This window comes from Gadus morhua, chromosome 15 (assembly GCF_902167405.1).
Source record: "Gadus morhua chromosome 15, gadMor3.0, whole genome shotgun sequence".
NCBI lineage: Eukaryota > Metazoa > Chordata > Actinopteri > Gadiformes > Gadidae > Gadus > Gadus morhua.
In genome coordinates, this window is record NC_044062.1 from 25,601,689 (window position 1) to 25,626,173 (window position 24,485).

General features: G+C 43.8%; 1 protein-coding gene across 3 annotated transcripts in view; it reads right to left on the minus strand.

The window, feature by feature from the left end:
- cdh11 (cadherin 11, type 2, OB-cadherin (osteoblast)) overlaps positions 1-24,485 on the minus strand; it is a 148,398-nt gene that overhangs the window by 94,001 nt on the left and 29,912 nt on the right. The window contains exon 1 of one of the 3 annotated variants that reach the window (XM_030379207.1): positions 11,814-12,124. The exons of the other annotated variants lie outside the window; for them this stretch is intronic. The gene's annotated coding sequence lies outside the window, so the exon portion shown is untranslated. Of the gene's footprint in view, positions 1-11,813; positions 12,125-24,485 lie in introns of those variants that run through there. 3 annotated transcript variants of the gene reach the window in all.

A 24,485-nucleotide genomic window follows, 5' to 3' on the forward strand; every position in this document is an offset into this window, starting at 1 on the left:
AACCAGGGAACTGCCAGGACCCGATACGGGCAGGCCGATAAGTGGGTCTAGCGGACCTTTCCCCAGCGTTCCCGAGGGAGCCCGCACGCAAGGACTACATTCGCCGACAAGGAACGCCCCGCCAGCACAGCAGTTCAGACGGGAGCGACCTCCCTCTCTAGGTACAAGACCGGCCCGGCCGGAGAGACAATTAGCAATGACTTTTCCATGGCTCACGGAGCAATTAGTATTATTTCCGTTCAGCCTGCGTTGAGCACCGACCCACAGGTTTTTCTGTTATTCATTGAATAAATGCCTCATTTGGCTTTGAACGGACCTGGGCTCTTGGTATTTCCTGAGAACTAGAGACAATCCGGTCGCCACAATATATGTATAATATATATATATATATATATATATATATATATATATGTATGTTTTGTAGTTCTTTAAGTAAAATCCAATTCATAGCCAAGGTCCAGGTAATAGTTGTATCTTCTGCATTACTCTGGAGCAGCGAGTAGGGACTAAGATCAGCAGGGGGCCGGTTCACCACAGTCACAGAGCTTGTTAAATGAACCAAAACAATACAGAAAAATTATTGGTTTTATTGGCCCTGCAAACCACAAAATTCACCACGGACAAAAGAAAAAGACAGATGGAAGGATGGAAGGATGGAAGGATGGAAGTAAGGAAGGAAAGATTGAAGGATGGAAGTAGGGAAGGGAAGCAGAACATGTGTTCCGCCATGTCTGATCATACAGAAGTGAGCCTAGCAATGCAGTTTCATCCTGATTGAATACAGAGTAGAGATATTAAAATATGAGATGAGAGAGCAATAGGAACGGAGGAATGTGAAAGCAAGCTGAGGCTCTTCTTTATCTCCTCTTCTCCCTGAAGGAGCTAATCCTTAAGGGTTTACATCTGTGGATTTAATCTCCCCTCCATCCTCTGTCCGTCCCTCCATTCCTTCACCCTTACTCTCATTCATTTTCTCTTTCTCCTTCATCCCCCACTCCCCCCTCTCCCTCGCTCTCATACAATTATCGGCTTTCACATCTCTTCATGTTTCCTCTGTCTCTTCTTCCCCTCCACCCTCTTCATCTCCTCCCTCCTCCTACCCGCCACTCCCTCCCTCCCTCCCCTCTCCTCCCTCTATCTCTCATCTCCTCCCTCCTCTTCCTCCTCCCTCATCTTCTTCCCCCTCCTCCCTCCTCCCTCATCTTCTTCCCCCTCCTCCCTCCTCTTCCTCTCCTCCCTCCTCTTCCCTCTTCTTCGTATCCTCTCCTCCCTCCTCTTCCTCCCCTCTCCTCCGTCTTCTTCTCCTCTCCTCCATCCTCTTTCTCTCCACTCCCCCCTCCTACTCCTCCTCCCTCCTCATTCTCTCTTTTCCTCCCTCCTCTTCGCTCCTCTTCCTCTCCTCTCTTCCCTCTTCTTCCTCTCCTCACTCCTCTTCCTCTCTCCTCGTCTCTCCTCTTCCTCTCCTCTCCTTGGCCGTCGAAGGTTTCTGGTCTTCCTGAGGTCATCTCTCAGTGAGGGAATTTAGGTGCTTCCTTCCTTCCTTCCTTCCTTCCTTCCTTCCTTCCTTCCTTCCTTCCTTCCTTCCTTCCTTCCTTCCTTCCTTCTGTCCGATTAAACTAAAGCCACGATGCTAAACCACACGTGGCAGTGGAAATGCCACTGGTCAAAACAACATACAAAACCTATAAGTCAACTGGACAGATCCTTTTGCTTACAACGCTGTCAGGCACATGATGGTGATAATTTCACCAAGTTTATGTGGTAAGCCATAACGTTCCAACCATGAACAACATTAACCCTAGTTTTGAAATCAAACTCATCCCACATACATATGCACTTGACATTTGCATTGTTTCACTGCATCTACGAAAAAATAAATGTGCAATCTAAAGACAATTAACAATAAATAATCAAAGGTAATGTTGGCCTCTAATTTTCACCTGAATATTTGTTATTCTACATCGTTCAACACAATCTTGCCAATGTTATGGTTGCATGAAAATTCTTTAAACTATTTAACGCAAATCAGAGTAATGTGATCAAAAAGTTTAATTGTGGGTGAAGTTTGCTTGTTGAGTGTATCTTTATTAAACTTCTGTATAAATATAAATTATTAAGCTTTCATAAATCTCACCACTGCGGTTATTTTCAATGAAACAAACTTCTTTTTAATATAGATGTATTCCTCTTTTACTCCATCTATTATTTTTCCTGCTGGCAGGAGGCATTCATTATTCACACGATAAGCAGAAAAATAACAATGGTTTCAAAGAGAACATTTCAATTATGCATCAGAAATAATATTTTTTTTCTGGTAACATAAATCAACATATTATTTAGCAAATCTCCCATTAATACAAATTAAGGCCCCATTCATCTCCCAATGTGTTTTCACAGAGAGAGAGAGAGACAAAGAGATTTTACGAATCTCTTTCGTATTTAGTGTTAAGAAGTGGACACAGTTTTCCTAACTGCACGCAGGTGTTTTTCTGTGTGTAATTATTATGTTATTACTACTATGCGTACCCATGATTCAAAACAGAGCAATGTGGGATATTTAAAGAATTTACAGCTGCAATCCCTCTACTTTAGCACACTCCACACACACACACACACACACACAGCTTACAGTAACAATACATATCTGTTATGTTGATCCGCAAGGCCGAAAGGAAAGAAAAGTCATCTATAGAAGGGAGGCGATGGAGAGAATACAGAGCGATTGGGAGAGGAAAAAATAAAGGAGAAAGAAGGAGTGCGAGAGAGAGAGAGATAGAGAGAGAAAGTGAGCTGACACAGCCTGAGGCTGGCTCAGATAAGCGCTTCTGTTCCTTTACTGTCTGCTTTTAAACAGAGCTAAAGACCCACTGCCGCACACACACACACTCACAGGCACACACACGCACAGACACACACCCAGACGCATTTACACACGCACACTCACACAGACACACACACACACACACCGGCACACACATACAAAAGCTGCTCTGTCAATTACCCTGCCACTATGTTGTCACGGTAACAGAAGAGGTCATCGGCTATCTGACTTGTGGAAATCCAGGAATTAATGGAAAAAAAGCTATTTTGTTATTGGTTGGTGATTGGCTCAGGGCTGAAGAGGTCATGAGGTTAAACAGCTTGTCGTTAAACACGGTAGCTAAATCCATCTGAGGGCAGAAGCGAGGACGTCACGGCTGCATACAAGTGGTGGGATGTCCACGGGTATAAGAGGTCCGTGATGATGTCATCATCACACACGCGCGCACACGCACACACACACAGACACACACACACGCACGCGCACACACACCGCACGTCAAGACAAAGGCAGCGACGCACTCGCCCAGGTAAGACGTTATGATTTTAAACATGATGGCTCCGCCAGCGACACACGCAGGTAAGAACACACACGGACGGGCACACACCGCAGCGACACTCGCCCAGGTAAGACGTTATGTTTTTAAACATAACGGCTCCGCCATCAACACACGCACAGGTAAGAACACACACGCACACCCACCCACCGCAGCAACACTCACCCAGGTAAGACATTATCTATTTAATAATTGATTTGCATGCTTAGTACACTACACTTTCCATTGAACAATTACCCCTGTTACCATAAATTGACTAATTTTATAATGTAATCAAATGCTCAAACACTAGCTGCTTTCAGACACACGTGTAAGTCCTGATATTCTCCTGATGGGCCGTATATGTGAAGAACATATCCTGACATTTGTACCCTGAAAATCTCCTGAATCATACTACCCCTGAGCAGAGGTGGGCAGTAACGCGCTACATTTACTCTGTTACATATACTTGAGTAACTCTTTGGATTAATTGTAATTTTAGGAGTAGTTTTATTGCAACATACTTTTACTTTTACTTGAGTATAAATTTGAAGAAAGAACGGTACTTTTACGCCGTTCCATTTGGCTATGTGACGGTCGTTACTTTCTTTTTTTATATCGTTTTTTTTATTACATGCAAGATCTATTTCTCTCCCTGAGGGACGTCTTCCACAAACATTTCTATCACGTGACTATTTGAACCAATAAAAACCTGACAAAATGATCTTGCCAATCAAATGCAGCCACTTGAGTCACAGTGTCGCACACTTTTTTAATGGCTCCTGTTCCACGCTAATGTTGTTGCCGTGGCCGTGCCGTGCTATGTTCACAGGAGCAGAACACGCTGATTTTAGCGACTATCTGGGTTAGACGAGAAAATGGAAGAAACCGCTGATTCTGAAACTGTAAGAGACAATCACAACTTCTCACACAGTAACAATCAAACAAACTCACACACACTCACAATCAGACCATCTCTCAATCACACAAACTCACACACCAACAATCACACACTCACAATCACATTGACACAAACTCACAAACACTCACAATCACAGAGACACTGTTCTTCTGTGACACACTTTTCCTGTTCTCCCTGTAATCACTTTGCATGCCCTGAGTCTATGTGTAGGGCCCATGCTCACAGGTGCTGCCAATCAGGTGCCAATCAGACACCTGCTTGGCAGCACCTGGTGGTAGCAGAAGCTCAAAAAAAGTGTTGATAGCAACAGCAAAATAACCTGTTTGGCAATGGCAGTAAAGATCAGACAAATATTTCATGGGCACAACCCACATACTCAGCGCTGCTGCTCATCATACAAATGGATGTTCCTCAGAAATGGGGCACCATTTGAAAGGGAACTAAACAGGTTTTTCCAACGGTATAAGATTTATTGCCAAAAAGCATTGTTACACCAGAGAAATAATCTACCAAACACAAATTTTGGTGTTAATTAAAGTTTATAAATGCAGTCCATTTAACATTTGTTTGCTATGGCGAAAATATATCAAGGCATGCTTTTTGCAGATGGTGCTTGCAACTGGAAGAGGTTTGATAATTTGTTGTTTTTTGAATATTCCTATGTTTGAATAAAAGGGGATGGTTGAAGGGAAAACATTTCTATATACACAGCAGAAGAAGTCCCTGCACTCTGCTGCCTGGGGATCTCCTGGCCTTTGTGGTCGGCTTCCTGTGTCAATCAAGGAGATGGAGACAGTTTAGGACAAATTGGACCAATCAGACAGGCTGCATGTGTCAGGTGGGCCATCAGAGGGCTGACAGCTTCCAGCACCACCACATGAGATGACATCTTACTGACCAGCACCCAGTGATTACAAACCATTCCGCTCCTTATCTCCACAGCACTCAACCACCACTGCTGTTGTGATTCATTAGATCTTATTATAGTCCAGAGACAGCTCTGCAGGGACGTCTGCCTCTCTGGCTCACGGGGAATAGCACACTCTTACACATCTATTGGAAACACATCTGTGTGTTGGTTAAGGTGTTCATCTATTCAGATAATATTTGAGGTCATCACTCACAGTTGTACAATGTCGAACATGACAAACATCAAGGAGGTGTTGGAGGAAGTGAAATAGTTTGTGTTTATTTCTGCTGGGGTCACTGTCCGATCGACTGTCTGTCTGCACAAACTGCTGTCTGCCTGAGGGTTCATTGTCTGTCTGTCTGACCACATGGTATCCAGAGAGGCATTTGAGGGATTAAAGAAAGCTGCAGTGGAGCGCTCTCCTCTGGCAGCAGCTGATAAGCTGTGGATCTATTAGATCTTCCCTTAATCTATTCAACTTTTCCAAGCTTATCATTGGAGATGCAAGGTGTGTCAGTGGGTGACTTTAGAGGGCAAACACATTGTGAACTGCTCTGGCAGGTCCTGGATTTAAATGTGCTATTTCAACAAGATAGAACAATTCTCTTTTGCAATAACAATTAACATAATGGTGTTTTCCCATTATATAATCAAATACCAAAAGGCAGAGAGAGACAGAGAGAAATAGAGAAGGTCTGCATGTTAACATGAAACAAATGTCTATACAAAATATAGAAGAGACAGACATATAAGAGAATTAAACAACTTCTTAACATCCTTATTAAGAACCAAAACCAAATCACTTCTCTTATTCTCTGTGGCTCTCTCTTTCTCCATCACTCTCCTTTTATTCATCTGTCCCTTACTCCTTGAGCAATCAAGTTGCTTAATCTGAATTTTAAGCAGGGAGCCGGGTAACACGTCACTGACTATTCAGAGATCTTTTTATTCACAAAGAAGGAGGAAAATACCCAGATGCACCTTCGGTTCATTAGGGTGTCACTGACGATGAGGACAGTGTAGACACAGATCTGAAGGAGTGAGAGGGAGAGAGAGAGAGAGAACTTAGTAGCTTATATAAGTTTAAATTTTTTTGGTTGTTCACTTAAGAAAGGTAAACAGAAAATTATTCTTCATTCAATTAATTCACTTAGATCCTATTTGTATCATGTGGATTATCCATTGTATTTTTTGTTTTGTTCTAACTAGTTGCATTTTGTCGTACAACGTCATGAAGTGTTACTGGGATATTTTTCAGTGGCAGGTGAACCAAATTACCTAACGACCTAACCCTGCAGTGTGTGATGTGGTAAACAACAGGCAACCCTTACATAATGGCCATTTTCAAACCCAGCTAATGTGACCACCAAAAAACAAATGACAGGATAAATCCTCACGTCCGTATGTTAGTGGGCTATACAGGCCTCCAACAAGTGCCCAGGGAGGCAAATGAATGCAGGATTTACGGAGGGCGAATAAGCTTACAGTAGGGGTGTACGGTATAAACGGTTTAGACCATACACCGGTGTGAATTTGCGCTACGGTATGGATTTTGACGTTACCTTGAGGCCGGTGTGACCGGTAGACAGTAATAATAATAATAATAATGCATTGAATTTATATAGCGCTTTTTCCTAGACACTCAAAGACGCTTTTACATTGAAGGGGGGGACCTCACTCACCACCACCAGTGTGTAGCACCCACTAGGGGTGATGCACGGCAGCCAATCTGCGCCAGAACGCTCACCACACACCAGCTCGAGGTGGAGGGTGAGGGAATTAAGGAGTCAGCCAATTATACAATTATACAGGGGGATGATTAGGGGGCCAGATTGAATGAGCCTGGTTGGGCCAGGACACCGGTGGAACCCCTACTCTTTGCGATAAGTGCCCTGGGATCTTTTATGACCTCAGTGAGTCAGGACCTCGGTTTTACGTCTCCTCCGAAGGACGGTGTTGTGTGTAACACGTTATAAAGTACGTAACGCGTTAATACAGTAACATAACTACTTTTTCATGTAGAAAGTAAAGATACGCGCAACTACTGAAAATATGGTAACGAAACGTAGTTCCTTTTTCAATTTGGCGCAACGTTTCTTTTCCAAGGGACAGATTTGACAGCGATACTGCCTCTCAGGCAGTGTGCTATTGCGCAAGCACGCAGGCGCTCTTGCTGCGTGCCTGCGTGCTTGCGCAATTGTCCCTTCACAAGCTCTCATTCCACACCGTACGAGACCGACGCTGGTACCGTGAAACTGTCTCTGCATCTCAGACATCGCTTCCACAGGCATTTTCTAAAGCCAGTCCTTATGACAAAAAAAGCCTCAGGTGGATCAAGATGACAAACGCTGTCACTGTTTACCTTTGTAAGGACATTGTTCCCTTTCAAGACTACGATAGAAAAGGCTTTAAAGAGATGGTCCAAAAACGTAGCTTCCCGCACACACTTCAGCCAAATTGAGATGCCAAAATTATACGGCAAGGTCCACGAGCAAGTGGAGAAAGAATTCCATACTATTAGATATTTGTGTTTTTCAGAGATTGAAGTAACTTGAGAAATGATTTTTTCATTTTTTCTATGCAGTTTTGCTGCCTAACCAGTGTTTTACCACTTCAGAAGCATTTATATCGAAATTAGTAGATCAAAGTAACATACCCTGATATAATAGCGTTACCGTCTATGCCTTAAATCTTACCGTGATACACATTTTAGTCCATACCGTACAGCCCTAGCAGACAGGGTGTTTCTTCAGAATGGGCTCTGGTACACAGAGATTAGCTCACTGGGAGAGGAAATGGGTCATCAAATAAGAAAGGAGTTATGTGTAACATGAACGGAGCCGATACAGCTACGTCACCTTTGTATCAACCATCCATATATCCAGATACATATAGCTCATGTGGAGATTACCAAAAGGCTGTTGATGCAGAGGATTTAGATTGGGTAGCAGATGTGATCAGATTGAATGTCAATCAAAACCAGCCAAGTCTCAGAATACAGTTAAAGTAGCTATACGTGAATGATGTAATGTTCATTTAACATCAACCATCACCATCATCATCATCATCATCATCATCATCCTCATCCCAACAGTGCATAACTACATGAGGAAATGCAATACTGATATTGGTCGATTCCGCAATTGCGAGGATTATTATACCATTACAATCACAATAGCAAATTGTGTGACATGTTTGCAGACATACTTGGGATGATTTTAGCTTGCTTGTGGTAGAATACGATTTAAATGCAGTAAGATAAGTCGCACATGCTTACAGATCTTGAGTAACAGTTTGATAACAGATGATGGCTGGTTTCAAACTCCACTAAGAGGTTCTGAAGACGAGCAGCCCACGGGGTCCCTCGGGGTGTGCACTAATGCTGTCATTAGTGTGTGATATGAGTCATATTAGCATAGAATCCTCCTGCACTTAAATGTCTGCTTTGTTTTCACGGCTGATTGGGTTGACTCCAACCAGAAAATGAAAGCCTTTTATTTTGGGCAGAATAGCTCTCAGCGTACTGACGTATTGCTAGAGAACCAGAGGCAACCGCGTCTATGATGTAAAACACTGTCAATTGGTCCTTGCATGGTGTGTGCAATGCATGACTAAAGACTTATTGATTGCTATCGCACATTAGTTTCCTTTTGCGATATTGCACAACATGCATGCACATGGTGGTGTAAATATCCCTAGGCTGCTAGAGCTTCTATCACCACACAACACAACGGACACTTACTGTTTACCCAAAGATTCTTACACATATTTATGTTTGTTCAGTATTACTAGTTGCTTGATGAGGATCATAGAACTTCATTCTGCCAAAGATGGGAAATATGTTTGTTAATTCTTCACCATGCACAGCATTTTAGCCACGTTTTGTCCCACTCGATTCCATTCCATCAAATTGTCGTCAGCAAAAATAACAGGTCACAGGTCTGGTACAGAATAGTCTATGCCAGCTGACAACAATGTATTTTAAAAATAAGGAAAAGCACCTTCTTGTATCCCATATGCTCACTGAGGCATGTATGAATACATTTTTCTACTTCCATTGTCCTTTATTTGGACCGACCTTCCCGCAGTCTTGAAAAAATACTCTTTATCACACAAACAGAGACACAGACATTAAAACAGAGACAGAACAGTGAGTTGCGTTGTTCAATGGAGTTTGAAAACTAGCCAAGTATGTTGAGTCTGTCATTAGCTCAAAGGCTGGAATTGGACTGTTTGTGCTTTTGACAAATTCAGTTTTTATTTTCTGATGAAGGCTGAGCATTACGGCCTTGGAGGGTCTGAACATACAATGCTTTTATTGTTTGACAAAGGCTGAGCATCACGGCCTGGGAGGGTCTGAACCTACGATGTCAAAGCACATTTAGACTAGACCATCAGCACACCACGAAGTGAAAGCGGTGAGGTAGGAGCCTTCGGAGCTCTGTGACTGGTGTTTAAGTGAATAAGCGAATACATGCTTGATTGTAAAAGTGAACGTGAGCTAGTAAGCAAACACGTGTTTATGGGTTTGATGCTCGCAGCACGGCTACAAGGAAATGAAGCGAACAGGATCTGATCGCCGCTCAGAGGATCAGACCCCAGCTGGTCGCCACTCACACACATACACACATGCACGCATACACACACACACACACACACACACACACACACACACACACACACACACACACACACACACACACACACACACACACACACACACACACACAGGGCGGCAGTGGTTCATGAGGTAGAGTGTGCTGTCTGACAAACGGAAGGTTGCTGGTACAATCCCTGTATCTTCCTAAGTGCCCAGGTCTTCCCTCGCAAGATACCTAACCCTGACTGCTCAAGTCAGCTGACGGAGTACAAGTGCGTGCAAAGGGGATAAAGTGAGGTAGTAATCACAAATGGCGCTGTTCAGACAGTGTGAAACAAATGCAGTCCGTTAACCATTGCACATTTCACACACACACACACACACACACACACACACACACACACACACACACACACACACACACACACACACACACACACACACACACACACACACACACACACACACACACACACACACACACAAACGCTTATTTAGACATAAAGAAGACAATACACAGCACAATGACCTCAAGTCCCCACAAAGACAGATGATTCCACCTACCAGCAGAACACACTGGTCCACACTGTGTTGGTGTAAACCTGGCGCCAAACGTCGAGATAGAATGAATATTAAATACCTTCAGTCCTCTGCAGTGAACTCTCCTCTTGCTCTGTTTACATTCCCTATTATGATGGGTTTTGGCTGAATATAATTTCCTCTTTTTTTAGTTGCCATCCTCCTTGGCTCTCATTATCACTCCTCCTGTCCCCTTGCCCCCCCTCCCCCCCACCTCCTATCTGCTCCTCACCAACCCGCTCTCTCTTCTGATCTCTCCTCCTTCCTCCTCCCACTCTCCCCCTTACCTCCTCCTCGTCTCTACCTACGCTCATCTCCTCTCTGATTCACCGCAAGCTTTAAAAATAAACCGCTCAGAAAAGGGAAACATAAGAGGCAACCGCTTCAGTAGGTAGGAGGCAGCGCAGTGGGGAGTTTGTTTGTGCACGTGTCTGTGTTTGAATGCAGTATTGTGTGTGTGTGTGTGTGTGTGTGTGTGTGTGTGTGTGTGTGTGTGTGTGTGTGTGTGTGTATTTGCGTGTGTGTGTGCGTGCTTTTGGGTGTGTGTCCGGGTGTGTGTCCAGTGCCGTGTTCGGATAGCCATACTTCCATGAGTACACTTAAACGAAGTACACTATCCGCACTCACTAAGTGCGCTAATTTTCAGATGTCTGTGTTGTTCGAAATCAAATACTCCGTGGTGCACTAACTGGAAATTACGATCACGATTAGCGCCACGGCTCCTCCCCCGCAATAAACATCCCGCTTTGAATGGTGAACTCTTTACGCCTAGCAGCTATAAAAAGCTATAAAAGCTATAAAAACGACAAAATGACTATTTATGTGCGCAGACTTTGGCTCAGCCTGGCTCCACCCTCTTCCGCTACATAGTTAAGATGGCTGACTTTGAGTACGAAAAGTGTACATCACCACATACCGTTTTGACCGTTTTGAGTACACCATCCGGGTCCTTTCAGTAAACTTATTTTCGCCTGATCTGAATCGGAACGCCCTATGTACTCAAACTTAGGCTAGTAAGTACGGATAGTATGGATGTTGGAACACAGCCCAGGTGTGTGTGTGTGTGTGTGTGTGTGTGTGTGTGTGTGTGTGTGTGTGTGTGTGTGTGTGTGTGTGTGTGCGTGTGTGTGTCTGCATTAATGATGGCAGTCGTAACTGCCATCGTTAATGCAGCAGAGAAAGATATGCTTTAGACATTAGTACCTAACATGTGCCTAGTCACAGTGCTATGGATCGCCTTCAAAAAAGCCCTGGCCAGCGGCTGCATCTACAAACAACTGAGGCAAACCCATGACCCCATCCCGCAAACACCATCAGACGGTGAAGACCCCCCCGTGGATTTTAACAACTACGTGCGCCAACAATGCCATGAATGGACAATGTTCAACTCATGAAAGACATTTCAAGAAATCAATGGATACCAATCTACTCCAAAAAAGAGCTTACTTTGCCTGCTCCGGCGATCCTGCGAAGTGGAGTAAAGTGGCTTCAATCCTAACCGGAGTATTCTTCCAAAATGTAATATTCCGCAGAAGAAATAACAACGGGAAAGAGTTTGGATTAACACTCCTGAAATACGCGACACAGATTCTAAAAAAGTTTCCATTGAGCGATAAATATCCAACAGAGTTTACACTGGCTTCCATTACTTCCTGGATTGAGAAACAGTTGATCTTCGTGAGAGACGTCATCCAACCATCGCTCATACCTATGGCAGCACCGCACGTTTAAATAATAGCATGCTTCCCTCCCCCCGCCAACTGTCAATCATACTACTGACGTTTATATATGGCCAAATGTCAAACTCCCACGATCCAAACGCTGACCCCGCCCCCTTAATCCACAAGCATAGAGTCAGTTATCCCAGATTATTATCCATCCACTGCTAAATTCACTTTTGAAGAAGTAGATACAGTTATTTCCCACCTGCCAAATAACCTGCCAGTGGATACGATGGGGTGACATATGAGACCATCAAAGCCAGAAAACCCCAGTCCACCCAAATGCTAACATATTTATTTAACACCTGTTTGATTAATGGAAAGGTGCCAGGATCATGGAAGGGGGCCCCCATCCATAGAAAGACAACATTCCAACTGACCCATCCACACGGAGAGACATCTCTCTCATTCCCACTGTCTACAAAATCCTCCCATGGCTTGTGGAAACAGGCATCCTCTCACGCAAACAAAAAGCTTACATAAACAGACAGGGTATGAACGAGCATGTGTTCTGCCTTAAAACTGGAATTGATGATTTTAAACATGAATCATGTAAACTTTATACTGTATTCCTAGATGTTAGAGATGCCTTTGGAACCCTATCCCACAAAATGATGCTGAATGCAATGGAGGAGATCCATCTATCTCAGCCCAGTGCGGACATCATAACATATAACATGTACAGTATATAAGGGATCTTTTCTGCAGGTGATCTGTGGACACCAACTCAAGTGGCTCTGTCAGTGTGCAAATCTGACAAACCACCCTCCTTCACAATAATGGGACAGCCTATCAGGGTCTACTCATGCCACGAGTCATACACCTATCTTGGCCATAACATCAACATTGCGGGTGAAAGGGGGGAGCAGGCACAGGAGCTATTTTGTGCCGATAAGAACAGAATCGATCTAATTGATTCCTCCCCACTCCCTGCAGTCATGAAACTGGACGCTTTTTTTTTTTCAGCAATAAAAGAAAAATGTCAGTAAAAATTAATAATATAATTATAATTAAGAAAATTAAAATGTGTAGAATAGGCCACAGTTCTGCTCTATGCGGAAGAGAATTGGCGCGCCGAGAATTGGCGCGCTTCCTTACAAGACCGGTAACCATAGCAACGCCAGTAAACAGACCCCGCTAAGCCCAATCCCTACGAGAGCTCCACGCCTTACAGCCATCCGGAGGCGCACAGAGCCTTTGGCCTTGATATTATATATACAATTATATTATACTATTATATGAATAACATTATAAGACTTGGCACGCTGCCAGACGCTGTCACCGAGTGTGAGAGGAGAATTGCCGGAGAAGATGGCGGTTAACCTAGTTTCAAAGTTTATACCGTTTATACTCGGTAATACGGATGTTAACCCGAGTGTATTACTCGGTGTGAAAATGTCCACACCGCGGCAACCCTACTTCCTAGGCTTTGGGAGGAAAATCAGCGGGAAACTGGACATACAAGGCACAGGCTTTGGAGTTCGGTCGGACTGGCCGGACCTAAATGATCTGTGCAACAGAATGACAGTCAAACTGGAATGGACACAACACAACTCACACACAGTACCACAGGCATCTGATGCAGTTGTCACAGACCCATCTGTAACCGCAGAGGCTACTGTTTACCACAACGAGGCACAACACAGAACACAACAGCAAGGAGATTCCTTCTTAGCATAAAACAATCAGAGACCAAATAACACTGGACTGGACATGGAATGCAGGGAAAGCTAGCATGCCTAGACTTTGCCGACCACTCTGCTTCCCACTCCATGTACAGAAATGTTGCTGTTTGGGAGGACATCCTCTGTTTCACTGCCAAAGCTAGGCTGTAGGTGCTACCTACCAAATACAATCTGGCATTATGGTACCCTGTACACCACCATCCACACTGTATAATGTACTCTAGCCATCAACTTGAATCAGTTGCCCATATTGTGAATGGCTGTACTATGTACAAAGGACTGTATATTGCACGCCATGCCACGATTCCCAGCAATGTTAACCCTCATAGGGTGTTCGTGTTTTTGTTACACAGGAGGTGCTGCTGGGTCTGGTGGACCCATTGCATTTTAGGCCTTTTAATTCAACGGAATCTAACTTTTTTTTTAAATACTCACCAAATGGTTACTTCAACCCAATTGCAAGTAATATAAACAACACATATGTTACATTTGATCCCTTTACCTTTGTTAAATCACATTTATGAATAGAGGTGCCGCTCGTTTTTGTTTCTTTTTGTATTAAAATGCAACAAAATAAGGAAATGCCTCATAAAACAGGCATAACTGGGAAATAATCAACATCATTAGAAATTGAAACATACTCAATAACATCTGTCTGAACAACACATTAAAGCCTTTGAACACAGCCATTATACGTATATCAGACTATACCACACATGAGGGGCAGAGTCTCACTGTGTGTGTATTGCATATGTATTTTTTGCACTGGTTGCATGTATATTGTGTTTTTCTGTCCATCATGGGTCCACACACTTCACAGGGTTTCTTTTTGGCTGACGGGCTGGTCCTACATCTGGCTGCTTGCGGGTTGTTTCTGGGGCTGACTGCTTGCGGGTTGTTCCTGGGGCTGGCTGCTTGCGGGTTGTTCCTGGGGCTGGCTGCTTGCGGGTTGGTCCTGGGGCTGGCTGCTTGCGGGTTGGTCCTGGGGCTGGCTGCTTGCGGGTTGGTCCTCGGGCTGGCTGCTTGCGGGTTGTTCCTGGGGCTGGCTGCTTGCGAGTTGGTCCTGGGGCTGGCTGCTCGCGGGCTGGTACTGGGGCTGGCTACTCGCGGGTTGGTCCTGGGGTTGGCTGCTCGCGGGCTGGTCCTGGCTGCTCACGGGATGTTCCTGGGGCTGGCTGCTTGCGGGCTGGTCCTGGCTGCTCACGGGATGGTCCTGGGGCTTGCTGCTCGCAGGCTTGTCCTGGCTGCTGAAGGGCTAGTCCTGAGGCTCTTTTACGTTTCGAAGCTGGCTGATGCTCATCCTCCTCTTCAAACTCGGTGTCAGACTCTGAAATGTTATCCTCACTTTCCGAAACTATTTCCTCTGCATCACCATCAAAACCCTCTGTCTCTTCAAATATCAACTGTAGGGCAGTCTGAACAGAGAATCGCTTTGCCATCTTGATCAGTTGTGGTATGGAACCACGCTGACAGAGTTTTTTTATAGTGTCAGGTCCCCAAGCTTGATAGTGTTGGGTGCTCCAATTTTGCAACCTTGTGCGGGATGCACAAGGTTGCAAACAGTGGGTGCAAACTGTGGGTGCACACTGTGGGTGCTCACACCAAGGGCCCATTCACCTGCTTTACTCTTTCCCCCTCTCTCTTTCCCCCTCTCTCTCTCTCTCACACACACACACACACACACACACACACACACACACACACACACACACACACACACACACACACACACACACACACACACACACACACACACACACACACACACAGAGAGGAAGAAGGGAAAATTAGGGTGCACAGAACCTATGATTTCCACACTTAAACAGCTCCGGGTCCACTGGACCCGAACACCCTGTGTGTAATATAAATGTGATGGGGGGGTATACAGGGGGGGGTCATTGAAAATGTTTTCTGATTCATGTTCCTCACAGAAAATGAGCCAAAGCCAATGAATCTTAGTTCAAAAAAATAATTATTTGTATCACTTTTATAAAGCTAAAAACTGAAAACGGGTCCCACAGACCCGAACACCTTATAAGGGTTAAGGGGACCTTTTATGCTTTTTCGACTTTTATGACCTATAAACATTGTTATAATGATTGATAGTCATGTTTAACCATACTAAAGTGTCAAATAATGACGTACATGCATTTCGACGTATTCCCTGCTGACAGTCTGGGGTGGCAGTGCAGAGCGCTAAACACTCGGGACAACGTTTGCATTCACTTGTTCACATTTCCGGGATATCATCTACGTAGAGGCACTCCTGCCGCGCCCCCATATGCCTGGTCAAATCTGCCCATGCACGCGCTTCAAGGAAGGTAACCAATCACAACGGAGTTGGGTTGGCAGGAGGGTGGCGAGGGGGCGGAGAAGGACGAAACCGAGCGTTGACAGAGAATGCTGAAAGCGCCCAGATGAGAGGAAGAGTTTCCCGAAAATCGACACTGTTTTTCGTGTATGGTTAAACATGACTATCAATCCTTATAACAACGTTTATAGGTCATAAAAGTCGAAAAGCATAATAGGTCCCCTTTAAAGAAGTATTTCTAGAAAATGTGACCATGTACAAACATTCAGGCATCATGCCGGAATGGTTTAAAAGCTCTATTGATTTGATGTGTAACATCTCAAATACCCCTGATGTTGTGTTTTTAAAAAGAGACAGAAGGGAAGCGCTCTTACTTGAGATAGGCTGTGTGTTTGATCTGTACATGGAAGTTGCTTTCAATGATAAAATCGTTAAATACCAGCCCATTCTGGAAATACCAAGGGACCTAGGTTACCAATGCAAGCTAATAGTGTTTATTTTTGGCAGCTTGGGGCATGTCCACAACCGTGTTTTCAGTGGGTTAAGGCTGGCAGGGCTCTCCAGCAGAGAATCTAAACAATTAGCAAAGTTCTGCTCCATATCAGCAGTGATAGGCAGTCTGGCAGTGTGGCGCAGGAGATGTTTTTTGTACCCTTGAGCAAAGACCTATCTCATCTCTTAAATATTTGAATCTTGCAATTTGATAGGTGGATTCAAATAAAGAATAAAAATGTGTGTGCGTGTGTGTGTGTTTGTGTCTGCATTTGTGCATGTTTTGGCAGACTCGGAGGTCCTCATATATATCTCCAACATTGTGGTCAAAACATCATTCACGCATGCAATTTGTTGTAGAAATCTGTCGCAATCCACCCTGGTGGTATGGACACAGATAGACTGCTCTGCTGAGGTGTATATTTAGCTGTGAGCCACCCACACGACTGCTCACCCTCCACCCCACACCACCACCGCCGCCAACTTCCCTGTCTGACCAAAACTGTCTGACTCACTCGCAGAGAAGTCAAAGAGTCCTTTTACTGTGGAAAAGCCATGTCTGTCACGTACCGACTGCTTGCAAAAATGAGAAGTTGAGATTATTTTTCTCTACCCTGGGCTGTTCGTTTCAAGTACATTAGGGTTTTTTCCACACTTCTTCTCCCTTCCTCTTCCTCTATATTTTGGTCATCCTGAAATTATAATTTATTACTTTTGGTGAAACACAGGTTTCACCAAAAAAAAGCAAAACAAAAAATAACAAGTGTCTATAATTCATCCTTGAAACCCAAACAGTTTGCAGCTGAACAATTGTATTCAAACTCCATAACCCGCGGCCGGAGGATCTGTGGACACTTTCACCTTCACCTCCGGACGAAGACGCTAAATGCAGTAAAACAACAATCAGTGGATGGGACGTCAGGGCTCACACAGCCTGTTCACAAACAACACATTTGGTGTAGCTATAGAGCTACGTCTGCTGCAGCAACCAAACTCATCTCTCTTTTTTTTTCATTCAGTGGCTGAATGTCAGTTCAGTCACTGACATTCCTGAACTGCATGAAGCCTCATTCACATCGTGAAAATGTCTATTGATAAGCACACAACATCAAGAAACCTCCAAGCACACATTTCACAAGAGAATTAAGGGCTTTCTTAAAAGAGTACAGATCTGAAAATTTGCACTGTTAATGGTATCCACCTAATGATAGCCGTATGGTAGTTATACAACAACAAAATGGTCACATAGGCTAGACTGGGGACGTTTGGCTTTTCTATGAAATTGTGGAAAAAGTAAAACAATTTAGAGCAGAAGACCAGGGTGAAAAAGATGCGTCTGATTCTAGAGATTAATATTCTTAAAGAATTTTGAGTCAAGGTCAATCTGGTGAGGAGAAATAAGCCTAATTCATGATTTTTACAATAGCGCCACCTTTGGGTGCAGTACCACAAATCTGGGTTTATGGGTAGAGGGGGTTATTGGTAACCATACCTGAAAATGTCAAGAGTTTTCGACTTACGGTATAGGCTGCAGTATGACTTTTACAGAATTTGAGAAAAAAATAAAAGGAAAAGAGTTACAGAAACAATAAGGGCTAATAAAGAAGCAAAGAGAAGTGGTAGAAAGGAGAGAGAGAGAGAGAGAGAGAGAGAGAGAGAGAGAGAGAGAGAGAGAGAGAGAGAGAGAGAGAGAGAGGGAGCGAGAGAGAGAGAGAGAGAGAGAGAGACAGAAAAGCAGAGGTGGATGTCCTTATGTGTTACAGAATACACCATTACATACTCTCTTCTTGATCCAGATTGTCTGTCTTGCACAAGGAAATGACTTGAAGAGCAGAAGAAACTTTGGCAATATAACAAAACACAAACATTGGATTGTGACGGATCGTTTGACACACTTCAAACAGTAGGAGAGGGTTGAACCAAATTAATTATAGAGCAACTCTAAATGATGGAGGGCTCACCACACTAACACACTCTCCCTCTCTCTGGCCGGTGGTAGTTTTTTAAGTTCTGGTGTTGAGGCTAAATTAATGTTAATAGCCTATTAGTTTTCTCTGGGAGAGCTGCAAAGGATCCACCCTTATACGGGTATTATGATGTGGTGTTGTATGCAATCATGCATTTGTGTGTGTGTTTTTATGCAATGCGATGCAGCGATTTAATTTAGCAGTGTGATACAGTCAGCAGGTAAAGGTTACAACCTTTGCCAAAAAAGGATTGGCACACATACCCGTACAAAAACACACACAAACACAAACACACACGCGCACACCCGCACACGCACACACACACACACACATGCACGCACGCACGCACACACGCACGCATGCACGCACGCACGCACACACGCACACGCACAAATACACACAAACACACACAAACACACAAATCTCTCTCTCACACACACACACACACACACACACACACACACACACACACACACACACACACACACACACACATACACAGTTATCCCATAAGCCAGCCTGTTTAAATTACCTTGTAACTAATTTAATGAGAGATGACAACACTGACAAATTTCGACGAAAAAAACAAGTTAGAATAAGAGTAAACAGCATTGTGAGTAAATAGATCCAAACAGTCCCCCAGGGAAATGAAGAAAGAATCAATTATGGATGCATAATTAAGTATGTAAACTGACCCAGAAATTGGTTTTATATTACGTTCATCATAATACCAATTATAGGAAAAATGTCTTTCAAAATGGAAAAGTAAGGTAAAGTAAAGTTTCGGAAATGATCTAGAAAGGTTGTTTTTTGCTTACAAATGATACAAATACTTATTTTCCTCAAATCACATACCACTCCACATAAGAGGAGTAATTTAATCTTATTCCTTTCGATGCATATCCCGGCAATTGTATTCATCGCCTAAGAAGCACAAAGATCCTCGGTTTTTATTTATTTCCGAAAGAAAGTGACCAGCATTTTTTTTTTCACAATTGCTGTACTTAAATACAATGTTGAGGTATTTACATTTAGCAGAGAATTTACATTTTAGTGCATTTCATCCATTTGGTAAGCTAGCATTAAAAGTCCTTACCTACTTCAACACATTCATACAAAGTGTTCAGGTAATAAACAGGGTAATTTGGATCAAACCTAATATTTAACTTCGATATCAAGTTGGTTTTATTTTGCTTGAGAGGGATGAAGATAACTTGTATTTCATCCAAACTACCAACTTCTCTCTAAAGAATGTTCCGGGTTGACACAGTTTTTAAGCTCTTAGGTGTTCTGGACAGGACATATCTCTCTGTCTCTCTCTCTGTCTCTCTCTATCTCTGTCTCTCTCTATCTATCTATCTATCTGTCTGCCTCTCTCTCTGTCCCCCTCTCTCTCTCTCTCTCTCTCTCTCTCTCTCTCTCTCTCTCTCTCTCTCTCTCTCTCTCTCTCTCTCTCTCTCTCTCTCTCCCTCTCTTTCTCTCTCTCTCTCTATTTGTCTCTCTGTCTCACTCTTAGCATATATATTTAATGTTGTTTATTTATATTATTTCTTCCATATGTCTTTCTCATCTGCTGCTGCATTTTTTTTATATATATATATATATATATACATAATATATGTGTTGTTTGGTGTGTTCCGTGGAAATCTAACATTTATATAGAACTCAGCAGCAATCAAATGCCTGACACACACACACACACACGCACGCACACACGCACACACACAAACACACACGAACACACACACACACACACACACACACACACACACACACACACACACACACACACACACACACACAAATATACCATCAAAATATACCATCAGAGCAATTGAAAAGCAACTTCAGAAAAAGTAGGGAGCCCTGGAAATCCTGCAGTATATATATACATTAAAGTGTTTTATTTATGTGTTAATGTGTTTGTTTGTATGTGTGTGTGTGTTTGTCTGTGTGTGTTTGTCTATGTATGTGCTTATGTGTATGTTTGTTTGTTTGTGTCTCTGTGTGTGTATGTATGTGCGTATGTGTGTGTGTGTGTGTGTGTGTGTGTGTGTGTGTGTGTGTGTGTGTGTGTGTGTGTGTGTGTGTGTGTGTGTGTGTTTGCTCTTATAGGTCTGTAAACTCTTGCTCCTTTATTGAATGTAACAGTCAACCACTCAAACACAACAGTCTCATACAGATGGACAGACAGACAGACGGACTGATAGTCAGACAGACAGACTGACACAGGCGCACACAATCAATCAATCAATCCTTTATTTAACCAGGTGGAAATTCATTGAGATTAAAATCTCTTTTACGAGAATGAACTGGCCAAGAAGGCAGCGCCATGATAAAATAAACACAATCAACAGTCACATGTAATTCTCACAAACCACACTCAGCACCAGTCAATGTACAGTACAAGATTAGGGACACGACTATATTTGAAAAAAAATAAAATAGTACATTTCAAATAAAAATCAATAAAGCGAAAAATAAATAAATAGACATTTACAAGAAGGTGCATTTTCGAAGAGAACTGTCTTCACACACACACACACATACACACAAACACACACACGCACACTCAAACACATGCAGAGACACAAACAGCAGGCTCAGCTTCGGGAGAAGCTTCCATCTGTCAATCATCCACATGACAGCTCTGCAGCCAACTAATAGCACGAGAGGTCAAGGGTGAGAGAGCCGACGGCAAATGTTCTTGTTTACAAAAGGACTGATCCCAAATAAAAATAACATTGCTATTATAGGCACACACAAAAATAAGGAATTTCAAAATAATAGATACAAAGACAGATCTAGGGAGGACCTCAAACTCCCCACAAAAGGCACATCCCAATAGACTTTAACCACTAGCACACCTTTGTAAATATAAAACTCATATATATGAATTCATATGTCCTCCACATTGTAAATACAGTGTATGTCCCGTGTATCTTTAATTTATCAGTTTTTCAGAGAGAGACAGACAGAGAGGGAGAGAGACAGAGAGTGAGACAGAGAGAGAGCGAGAGAGAGAGAGCGAAAGAGAGAGAGACACACACAAACACGCACACACAAACACAAACACACACACACACACACACACACACACACACACACACACACACACACACACACACACACACACACAAACACACAGAGAACAGAGAGAGAGAGAGAGAAACACACAGAGAGAAACAGAGAGAGAGAGAGAGAGAGACTGACTGCTAGCAGTAGCTTGTCTGCTGATGAATGGCCCCATCTGCCTGTTGTTACTGCTGCTGCTACAAAAACACGCAGCAGAATATGTCACAGATCCCCCTAAACAGACCCCTGGGCCACAGAGGGGAACTGTGTGTGTGTGTGTGTGTGTGTGTGTGTGTGTGTGTGTGTGTGTGTGTGTGTGTGTGTGTGTGTGTGTGTGTGAGAGAGAGAGAGAGAGAGAGAGAGAGAGAGAGAGAGAGAGAGAGAGAGAGAGAGAGAGAGAGAGAGAGAGAGAGAGAGAGAGAGAGAGAGAGAGAGAGAGAGAGAGAGAGGGACAGAGGGAGGGAGAAAAAGTATTGAGGCTTGCAGAACAGTGAATGGAGAGGATGTAGGGGTGAGAATGGGAGAGATTGGGAGGGAAGGAGGGAGGAGGATGTGAAGATAGAGAGGCATCAACGTTGATGAGTTCTCCAAGGACAGCAAAACGACAGACATCAGCAGTTCCTTATGCGGCCCACACACACACAAACACACACACACACACACACACACACACACACACACACACACACACACACACACACACACACACTCACACGCACACATTCTCAGGCACACACACACACACACATACACAGACAGCAGACTCATCACCTGTGTGCCAAGTGAGCATGATGACATTAACATGCAATACTTGATCAGTAAAGCTTTAACTCTCTCTCTCTCTTGTACTCTCTCTTTCTCCTATTCTCTCTAATCCACTTCTGTATCTGTCTTTCTCCCCATTAATCCCATACTCTATACACTATTTAGGTAGACCGGGGTGTGAGCGCGTCCTCAGGGTCATGTGACTCCTCGCCCCACTGTCTCTCTGACTGGCTCATTCAGAAAGAGCTTCAGAGGAACAAAGAAAAGAATGACAGAAGCATCCAGACAGCTCTCTGTATCTGGGGACCCAAAACAGTGGCAGGGGAAAGTTTCAAAATAAAAGCCCTTTGCTCAAATGGCTGCAGTACAAACTGTTGCAGCGTTAAGACCGGGGAGGCAGACTCCTCATGTTTAATTTTACCAACGGATTCGTTGCAGCCATGAGGACCTGTATCCACTCCAGTCTGAGTCTCTGCCTGGTCAACAACACACAGCTACACATTAAAACACATAGGAAAGCCTTTAAAGGTTGGAAGCCGGTCCACAAGCCGGGCTCAGGAGAAAACAGACGGGGAGAGAAAGAACGACCCAGGGTAGGCCATATAATGGACCGTTAACACAGGCCACACATTGACATCACTCATGGCTCATCTGCTGACTGGGTCTGTGTGTGTGCGTTTGTGTGTGTGTTTGTGTGTGTGTGTGTGTTTCCTGAGCACACACACACACACACAAACACACACACGCACACACACACACGCACACACACACACACACACACACACACACACACACACACACACACACACACACACACACACACACACTCACACAATTGAAGACCGTTCTAAGGCGGTTGACTGAAGTGTTATGTTAATGAGAACGTGGCAGTAAAGGTCCCCCTTGCCCCCGCACACACACACACACACACACGCACGCACGCACGCACGCACGCACGCACGCACGCACGCACACACACACACACACACACACACACACACACACACACACACACACACACACACAAACAATTGACAAGCCCGGTCCCAATGTGCTGTCCTTCTGAAAGCCGACCTGCGTTTACCAAAACCAACTCCCAGCTCTGGCGAGATCCACCCATGTGTTACGTTAAAGCCCTGTAAGACTGAAGACATCTGAAAGCGTCAGAGAGTTACCTCTAGAACACGTGGATGTTTCCAGAAGGTTACCTCTAGAAAACGTGGATGTTTCCAGATGGGAAGGTTACCTCTAGAACACGTGGATGTTTCCAGATTGGAAGGTTACCTCTAGAACACGTGGATGTTTCCAGAAGGTTACCTCTAGAACACGTGGATGTTTCCAGATGGGAGGGCTACCTCTAGAACACGTGGATGTTTCCAGATGGGAGGGCTACCTCTGAACACGTGGATGTTTCCAGATGGGAAGGTTACCTCTAGAACACATGAATTTTTCCAGATGGGAGGGTTACCTCTAGAACACGTGGATGTTTCCAGAAGGTTACCTCTAAAATACATTAATGTTTCTAGGCGGGAAGATTACCTCTAGAACACATGGATGCATGGTTTCTGCTGGGTATGAACTTGGTTACACCGTGCTGTGAGCAGTTTAGCAGAACGGCTCACGATACAAATTGATGGTTCATTGGTCGAGTTCCTTGAACAGCAAAAATATGTAATTTAGGCACATGATGCAAGGAAGGCTTACATCAGGATTGAAACACTCTGTGAGATGACCTGGTGCAGGTGGACTGGGCCTCCTCCGTGTGACACTGAAGATAGATTTAAACCACTCCCAGCTCATTTCTCACCCATCAGGGCATCTCTTAAGCGATTGTTTCAGGGAATCCATCTAGCCTGTCAATCACATGTGTGCACATAGTAGATAAACGGAGGGAAGGAGCAGAAAGGGAGGGGCTATTCTCTCTCTCTTCAGATTGGTACCTCGAGGTTATCTCAGTTCTCAACATATACTACTTCCTTAAACGCATATAAATAGTTTTTGCATAGAGCAGATATAAATAGGTACTGGTGTAATCTGGTGTATTTTAGGTGGATATATATGTTAATGTGAATGTTGATTTACAGATTAATGCTGCTAGTTCC